The 8419-nt window shown below is 37.8% G+C and overlaps 1 long non-coding RNA gene across 1 annotated transcript; it reads right to left on the bottom strand.

Moving 5' to 3' along the window:
- Window positions 1–633: 633 nt before the first annotated feature.
- On the bottom strand, window positions 634–8191 carry LOC130455876 (uncharacterized). The gene is made up of 3 exons (XR_008914080.1): window positions 8056–8191; window positions 1064–1153; window positions 634–977 (listed from the first exon to the last, which is right to left on the bottom strand). It is a non-coding gene; the product is annotated as an uncharacterized LOC130455876 (long non-coding RNA).
- Window positions 8192–8419: the final 228 nt, after the last annotated feature.

Below are 8419 nucleotides of genomic sequence, written 5' to 3'. Positions count from 1 at the left end.
CAAATTAGTGTTAGCTAAAAGAGCTAGCAATCAGGGAAATAGCTTTAGTTTTAAAACAAAATCATGCACCTAGAATAGTAGTGTTTAGTGGGGAGCCAACATTCAATTGTGCTTCTATCTTTATCTTACTACAAAAAGTAAATAAGCTTTCCTATTGAGGAGTGAGATTGGGGAGAGAGACAGAGACAAAGACAGAGAAAGACACAAACATTGTTCTAGATCTCACTCAAGAGGAAAATAATGAATAATGATGATAATAATAATAACAACCCATATATAGTACCTACCACATACCAGGCACTGTGCTATGTGCTTTACAAATATTATCTCATTTCATTTCCCTAAATCTCTGGTGTAGAAAGATAGGTCTAGTGACATGAGCAAGATGCTGGCTCCTCTCCTTTCTTGACTTTTTCCTAGGGTCTTTCTCTCCCTTCAGGAACCTGAAGAGAATCTGAAGCCATGGTCTTCTCTTTGAAAGCAGGGAATCAAAAGATAAAATCTCTCTTTTCCCAAGCTTTTGTGAGTTCTATCCTTCTTGTAACCTCTGTCATGAAGGCATAGAAAATTTAAAAATTATAGCACATACATACCACATATGTGTATATTTGTTATTTTGTCTTTCCATCCTAGCTGAGGATTTTCCTCACTGGAGAGTTCCTTTTGCCAATGAAATCAAAGGTCCAGTCCCTCTTCTTATTCTACCATTTTATATTTTCCATATGTAAAGGGAGAATTTTTTGATAAAAAAAAAATGCACTCACAAGTTTAAATGCATATTTGCATCACATGAGCTTTTGAAATTAATCCCATGCAAATTTTTCCTTCTCACTTTGTGGCTCTCATATCCTTGTTTCAGTTAGTCTTTTGAATGGTTGCCCAAGTTAATGTTGCTTCCCAGCAATCCCAGACTCTCCTAGGCAGTGTGCTTTCTTTGACAAGTTGTTCTTTTGCTCATCAAACACAAAATCTATGACCTGTGGACAAGAGAATAATTTGGTGATGTGTAATTCGAATTTTCTTCCCAGAACTCTCTTTCCCAGCTTCCCATTTTTCTTCTCACCTTACATGCTTATGCTTTGAAGATAAAGTTGTGAATGTAGCTCCTCCCTCTCCCTCTCCCTCTCTGCTCACGGGAAGGTGGTTGTGGAGGCTGGGTGAAAGTCAGGCAGGAGAATTTTACCCATGTGGTTTTACTTCTACTTTTCTTCTTTTATTTCTTCTATTTCAAATGATTAATAATAAACCTTGTAAAGTATAACACTTGGAGAGTTATTGGACATTAATTTAAATTTAACAGTGATAAATTTACATTGACTCCCATTTAGTTCAGCTGATACTGCATTCCTAACCCTTTTGAGCAGATATCCCACTGTGGAAGAATTAGAGTACCCTCTAATAGTGACGTTTAATAAAACTAAAAAATTTAAAACCATGTTATTAAAAACATACTGTGTATGAGGCAATATTATAGTCACTGAAACACAAGTTTTAAATTATGAAGACAGAAAAGCAGAATGTAAATTGGATTTGGTCCCCAGAACTCTAAATCCCAGCTTCCCATGTTCCCTCTCATGTTATATGCTAACATAGGGAGGATATAAGTTTTGCATAGCTCTGCCTCTCTTTTTTCCCCTGATTGCAGCTGGGAAAGTGGGCTTTATATCAGGCAGGAGAATCTACACACTTGGGTTTACTTTTTGTTAATTAGGTTTGAACTTCTGTTTCTTTTCGTCTATTTTCTTTCTACTTCAAGCGATTATTAATAAACTTTATAAAATATAATACTTGGAGTTGGATATTAATTTAAATTTTACAGCAGCATGGATATAGTGGAGGCAGGATTCCATTTAAGTACAAGAAGACCTGAATTGGAGTCCTGACTCAGCTTCTAATTAGCTGGGTAACCCCAGGCAGATTATTCTGTCTCTATAAGCTTCAGTTTCCTCATTTATATGTAAAGAAGGTGTTTAGAAGTTTGTCAAACCCACAATAATGTGTGAAGAAGTTGTCCAATCAGAGGAAAACTTCTTAACACTTTTTTAACATATAAAATGACAGTTAGACTAGATGATTGTTAAGATATCTTCCAGTTTTGATTCTCTGAAACAATTCCATTTCTCAGGGAATTATATGTTGTGGATAATACCAACACATATGCATGTATGTGCTTATTTATTTCTATGTGCACATATTTATATATACATATGTATATATATATTTATATATATGTATATATATATACAGATAGATACAGATATAGACCTATAAATGAGATTGCTTTTGCAAGTTAAATAGATAAGACTTCTTACTTAAATAGTTTTCTTACTCATGAAGGCTTATCTTGTACCTTTGATCTCTGGTCCTTTGTCTCCTTTAGGAACATCCATTCTGCTTTTGCCTCAGTCCTGTCTCCAGCTCTCTCTTTCTGTCTCTCAACATTTCTTTCTTATCCCTGACTCTTTACTATCTATCTACAAACATTCTCTAGTCTTTTTAAAAAACACTAAGGAAGGTTTCTTCTCTTGATTCTTCTAGATCTAGTCTAGCTATTATCTCATCTCTGTACCCTCTTTTATTTGCTACCGAAATGAAACTGTATAAAATTACCAATGATCTTTTTTTACCCCCCCAAAAAAATTCTTTTTCATTACTTTGAACTTGAAAACATCAAAAAATGTGAACATTTCCTTTACAAAGAAAAATAATAAATAAGATTACATATGACATTGTGATGACATCATGAATTTCTATTATAAACATCCTGGTTCCTGAAAAGTATGTATTAAATTTAACATGATAGTTCCAAAACTTCCCTGCTTGTTTGTGTTCCCTTCTGACCTTTTTTCTGTTCTCCTCTGTAGTTTTTAATGATTGACTAATGCTCTTTTCTTTCCTTTCTTCTGTTTTACTGTCACTATCTCCTCACCCTCCCTATACATCTCCACTCCTTGTAATAAGTAAGAATAGTCAAACCAAAATAAAATTCCATATACTAAGCATCTCTGAAAATACGTCTCATTCTTTATCTCTAGTCCTTCACCTTTTTGTCAATAAGGGAGAAATATGATTCATTTTCAGTCTTCTGGAGTCACAGTTGATTATTTTGGTGATGATAATTTTTAAGTCTTTCAAAGTATGCTTTCCTTTACAATGTAGTAGTCATTATATAAATTGTGCTTAGTTCTGCTCTCTTCACTCTGCAATTGTTTGTACAAGCTATTTATTTATGAATTAATGCCTATTGTTATTTTTTATGGTTCAATAATTTTTCTTATATTAATATAGTAAAATGTATTCAGCTATTCTCTAATTGATATACATCCATTTTGTTTCCAATTCTTTACTATAACAAGAAGTGATATAATGAATTTTTTATACATAAAAAGTCCTTTCCCTCTTTGATCTCTTTGGAGTATAAGTTGTATAGTAGTATTGCCAGGTCATTGATTTTTTGACCATAGTTCCAAATTACTTTCTAGAATAGTTGTGTCAATTTACATATCTACCAACAGTACATTAGCATGCTTGTCCTACAAAATGCCCTCCAACAATGATCATTTTTGCCAATCTGAGGCATTCAAGGTAGAACCTTTAAACTATCTTAGGTTGCATTTCTCTTAGCGATTTGGAGCATTTTTTTCATATAGTTGTTAATAGCTTGCCTTTCTTATTTTGAGGACTGCATTTTTATGGCCTTGGACATTTTTCCATTGGATAACAGATGCTCTCTTAATTGCCTAATTTAATGCCCTTTTTTCCCCAGACCTCCTCCTCCCTGACCTCTCTGAAGCTTTTATGCTGTTGATCCTTCCTCTTATTAAACCCCCTCTCCTTCCTTGGTTTCAGAAATTCAATACTCTTTTTTATTCTCCTACATCTTTAATTGCTTCTTCCCAGTATCCTTCACTATCAGTCATCTTCTTGACACCTTAATATATATATTCATTAAGGATCTATCCTTGACCCTCTTTTCTTCTTTTTATGACTTCAATTACCACCTCCATGTAAATGATCCCCAAATTTAAATCTACCATAAGAAAGATAGACAAATGCTACAGAGAAGGGAGAAATCTCCATGGCCTTGGATGACTAAGAAGTACTTACTTGGAAGCTGTAGCCTTGGAGCAAGGTCTTTAAGGATAAAAGGTATTTAGATAGACTAGAGAAGGACCCAAACAAGAAAAGGGAATAGTATACCCAAAGAGATGAGTGTATGCCTATTGGAGAGAATATGCTGAACAAAAGATCATTGAATCATAGATCCAGAACTAGAAGGGGCTTCAGAAACATCTGATTCCAACCTTTACATTTTACAGATGAAGAAACTGAGGCCCAGGGAGATTAAATGACTTGCCCAAGGTCACAGAAGTATTAAACATCAGAGGCAAACTCTGAATGTAGGCTCTTCACTTTAGAGTCAGTATATTTCCTATTGTACCAGCTCTTAGTAAATATCTGTGTAGCTGGACCCATCTATTACCCTGAGAATCTATTCAGCTTTGGAGTTAAACTACTCACAAAATTCTCTTCAGGCCCAGCCTGCCAATTTTCTTCTCTTTTAGACCAACTAGAATTTCACTTTTTTGACCCAACCAGCCTTTATCATATGACTTCCCAAAAGTAACAAGCATTTTGATATCAAGAAAATGCCAAAGGACAAACAGTAAAAAAATAGTGCAAACCCCTTCAAAGAGAGCCTCTTTTCATGCACATCTGCTAGAAGCACTGGTCTCAGCACAGCATGGCAGGCAGAAGATATTCACAGCCAGGTTCCAGCATGGGGACCGAGGGAATATTGTAGAAAGCTTTGTTATTTCCCCTGGCATTTTTCCCCCCTGGCGCAAGCCTTCCTCCTTGGCCCTGGAAACTCTTAGCTTCCTCTGGTGGATCCTGGCTGGAGCCTCTGATACAAAAGAAGGCAAGATGGTTTCCCTAAACTGTTAGAACCTGAGCCTGCCAGAATCCTAAATCTGGTAACAGAAATGGGAGGAAAAAAATCTATATCCCCAATCCTACAGGGCTCAGTGCACCATGGCACAGGGAAATCTCCAAAGGTCAGCAGTCATTCTTTCCCCAAATTGCTTTCTTTCTTCCTGAAGGGACTTTAAAAAAAAATCCTTTCCAGAAAAGAAAGTCACTGTTATTTGCATTTTCACAGCCAGATGAGATTCTAGCAGAAGGTTTCCAACATTTGAATGAATGGCTGTTGGGTAAGATTTGTGTAATAGAAAAGTGAAGAGTGCAAGAGATGGAGGGAGGCTGATGCAATCTCCCACTTGGAATAGGCTGGGGAGCTTGCTTCCAGAAAACTATGATGATGTATATATAATACAAGTGCCTTAATCCCTAATTTGGAGCACACACAGACTATAATTGGTTCCAATCTGCTGAACACAGACTGAAGAAGGTGCTTTATATTTGCCCTCTTGGTGAGAACGAATGTACATTCAAAAGGCACTAGTTAGCCAGGCACTAGTTAGCCGTCCTTGACTGGCTTTTTGCTGCTTCCCTGCATTCTCCAGAGAGACAGTGATGTAAGGGGAATGACCTCAGACACTTCCCAAATGAGACTGATAGGTGGCCTGTAAACTTGGGCTTCTGTTCTTCACTTGTTTGTGTTTATTCTTTCTCTTTTTTTTTTAAGGTAAAGGATTGGAAATATTTAATAAACTTGTGATCATTTTAAAAAATTATTATTTTAATAACAAATTTCTACATACATTTTCCAAAGTTATAGAGTTCAAATTGTCTCCCTCCCTTCTTTCCTCCTCACTCCCTGAGCTGACAGGAATTCAACCTGGGTTATACTGTATTATCACACAAAACATTTCCATATTATTCATTTTGATAATTGAATAATCTTATAAAACCCAAACCCCAAGACATATCCCCAAATAAACAAATGATAAATTTTATATTTTCATCTTCATTTCTACTCCAATATGAACTTGTGAGCTATAAAAGGTCAGGAGAGCAAGAGAGCAGAGACCAAATCAGCTTTCTTGGTTTGGGACAGCAGTAGCATAGATTTGAATTTACTCATCCACCAGTCGTACCATATTTGGAAGTGAAATTGGTGGAGAAAATGCTTTGTAGATATTGCATTAATTTTGAGCTCACTCTCCTCAGGGACCAAAACAGTATGGGGAGAGTATGATCTCAGGTGTTGGTGGAAAATGTTTTTACTTCTGGCCTTGCTTTATCTATGAAGTAAATAACTCTTTGTAATAGCTAATGCTGCTCATTATTTATTTTTAAATTTATTATTATTATTTTAAACTCTTACCTTCCATCTTAGAATCAATACTAGGTATCAGTTCCAAATTACAAGAATGGTAAGAGCTAGGAAATGGGAATTAAGTGACTTCCCCAGGGTCCCACAGCTAGGAAAGGTCTGAGGCCAGATTTGAACCCAGGACCTCACATCTCTGGGACTGACTCTCAACTGCTAATTGTTTAAATGGAACCCAGGGTTCCACTGGCAGTTAATTGTTGGCAGCCAACAGTGGGAGGAAACAGTAGAATGGGAGCTCAAGCCAATAGCATTAAAACAGAAATACTCTATTGTTCCGCAGGGCTACCCTAGAACCCTGAGGTGCAATAGAGCTTGCCTTGCTCTAGCATAATAAGTCCAGAGAATTTCTATATTTGTACAGGGAAGTAATACTAGATATATTTATACAGGTAAAAAATTGTTTTGTCGCAGAGATGATCAAGGAAACGACTGCACAGGAAAACTTCCCATCAAGCCTGATTCTCTCTAGCTCCTTGAGGAAGATCATATGTCTTGCTGGGATAACACAGGGGAGTCTTGATTGATCCTAAGTGATGGGAGGTTGCATCAAAGAATAATGCTAAATGTCAAAGATATAAACTCCTGTTTGAGGAAACTCCATCTCTGGGGTCTTAGAAGCACTATAGAAATGGTTTTACCATTTGGGGGGGGCTTCTTTTGGGCCTTTCTCCATTTTCTCTAGCAAGTAGAAGGAAGGAATTTCTTGCTCCTTCCCTCTAAGGGTAATGGCATAAGCACAAGATAGTAGGAACACATGCTTGTTTTGTGTAATGGGTGGGGAGGGGACTGGTGCAGACAGACAATGAAGTGCCTTGAAGAGACTAGGAACAAGAGAATCAATTGAGTGAATATATATGCCCATCATATTCTGTAACTGGTTCTCACTGGCCTGCCATGTGGTTAAGAGGAGGCTCTTTCCATTGACTGCATGTTCTGGAGAACTGCCGGTGTCTACAAAAGGGCTTACATATGCTTTGGTTCAATTTTTGGTACATTTATGTCTGGGAAAGAAGTGCCTCTTTTACTCCTGGTGTCTAGAGAGAATCTGTACTTTAAGGAGAAGGGTGGTGAGGCTTTCCTCCTCTGAGGCTCTAGGGAATGGAACTCTTGATAGATCTTGAGGATCTATCTTCATAAGAGGAGGGAGTGAGCCATGAGAATCTGGAAGTCAGAATCCTGGCCAGAATTTGCAGCCAGTACAGAATTCAAGCTCCAAGAAGTATGGCCCATAGAGTAATTGGCAAGTATTCTTTAGTATCTGAGCTGAGAAAACTCATCTGGCATCTAGCAGCAGCTAGATAGCTTGGTGGATAGAGAGCCAAACTCAGAGCAGGGAGGTCTCAAGGTTCAAATACAGCCTCAGACACTTCCTAACTCTGTGACCTTGGACAAGACCCTCAATCCAATTGCCTAACCCTTACTTCTCTTCTACCTTGGAACTGAAACGGTGTCAGTTCTAAGTCAGAAAGTAAGGCTTTAAAAAAAAATGATCTAGTAGTGATGGACCTTTGAACGTGAATTTGGTGGGACCAGGGTTAAGTAGGAACTAAACTAAACACAGAATTTCTGTGTTCTGGATTTGGGAGCTTATCTGCCCAGAGGGAAGAGAATTTTCTTAATATCATGCTTCTCAGAAGAGAAGACGAACATTTCCAAGATCATTTTGTAGCAGAAGGATTATCTCCAGATATTGTATCTTAATTTATAATTATTTATTAAATAAGAAGAAGAGGGTCAGAGAAAGAAAAGATACCAACCACATGTGGCCAACTCTTCCCTTTATAACCTTCCTTCCCTGGCCAGCTGGACCAGCTTCTCAGTCAGGCCTCAGGTGCTCCAGGCTCCCCTAGCCAGTGCTCATCCACTGGCATTTTTTCTAGCTGCCTCCTCTCACCATGGTTTCATTAAGGAAGAGTCCCTTCCTTCCCCAGACCTGAAGCTTCTCTCTTCTGTGACATCACTTTCTCAGTCCCTCTGATCTGGGGAACTTAACCTCAATCTGGGTCAGAGACACCTGGAGTCACATGGGACAAGAGGCAAACATCTTCTGAGTGCCAGGGAGCCACGAGGCTCCTGGCATCCTCCCAGAGTGTCCACATATCTCCCACATACAGATAAGCC

This window comes from Monodelphis domestica, chromosome 8 (genome assembly GCF_027887165.1).
Source record: "Monodelphis domestica isolate mMonDom1 chromosome 8, mMonDom1.pri, whole genome shotgun sequence".
Classification (NCBI taxonomy): domain Eukaryota; kingdom Metazoa; phylum Chordata; class Mammalia; order Didelphimorphia; family Didelphidae; genus Monodelphis; species Monodelphis domestica.
This window is presented reverse-complemented; position numbering and strand designations above follow the sequence as displayed.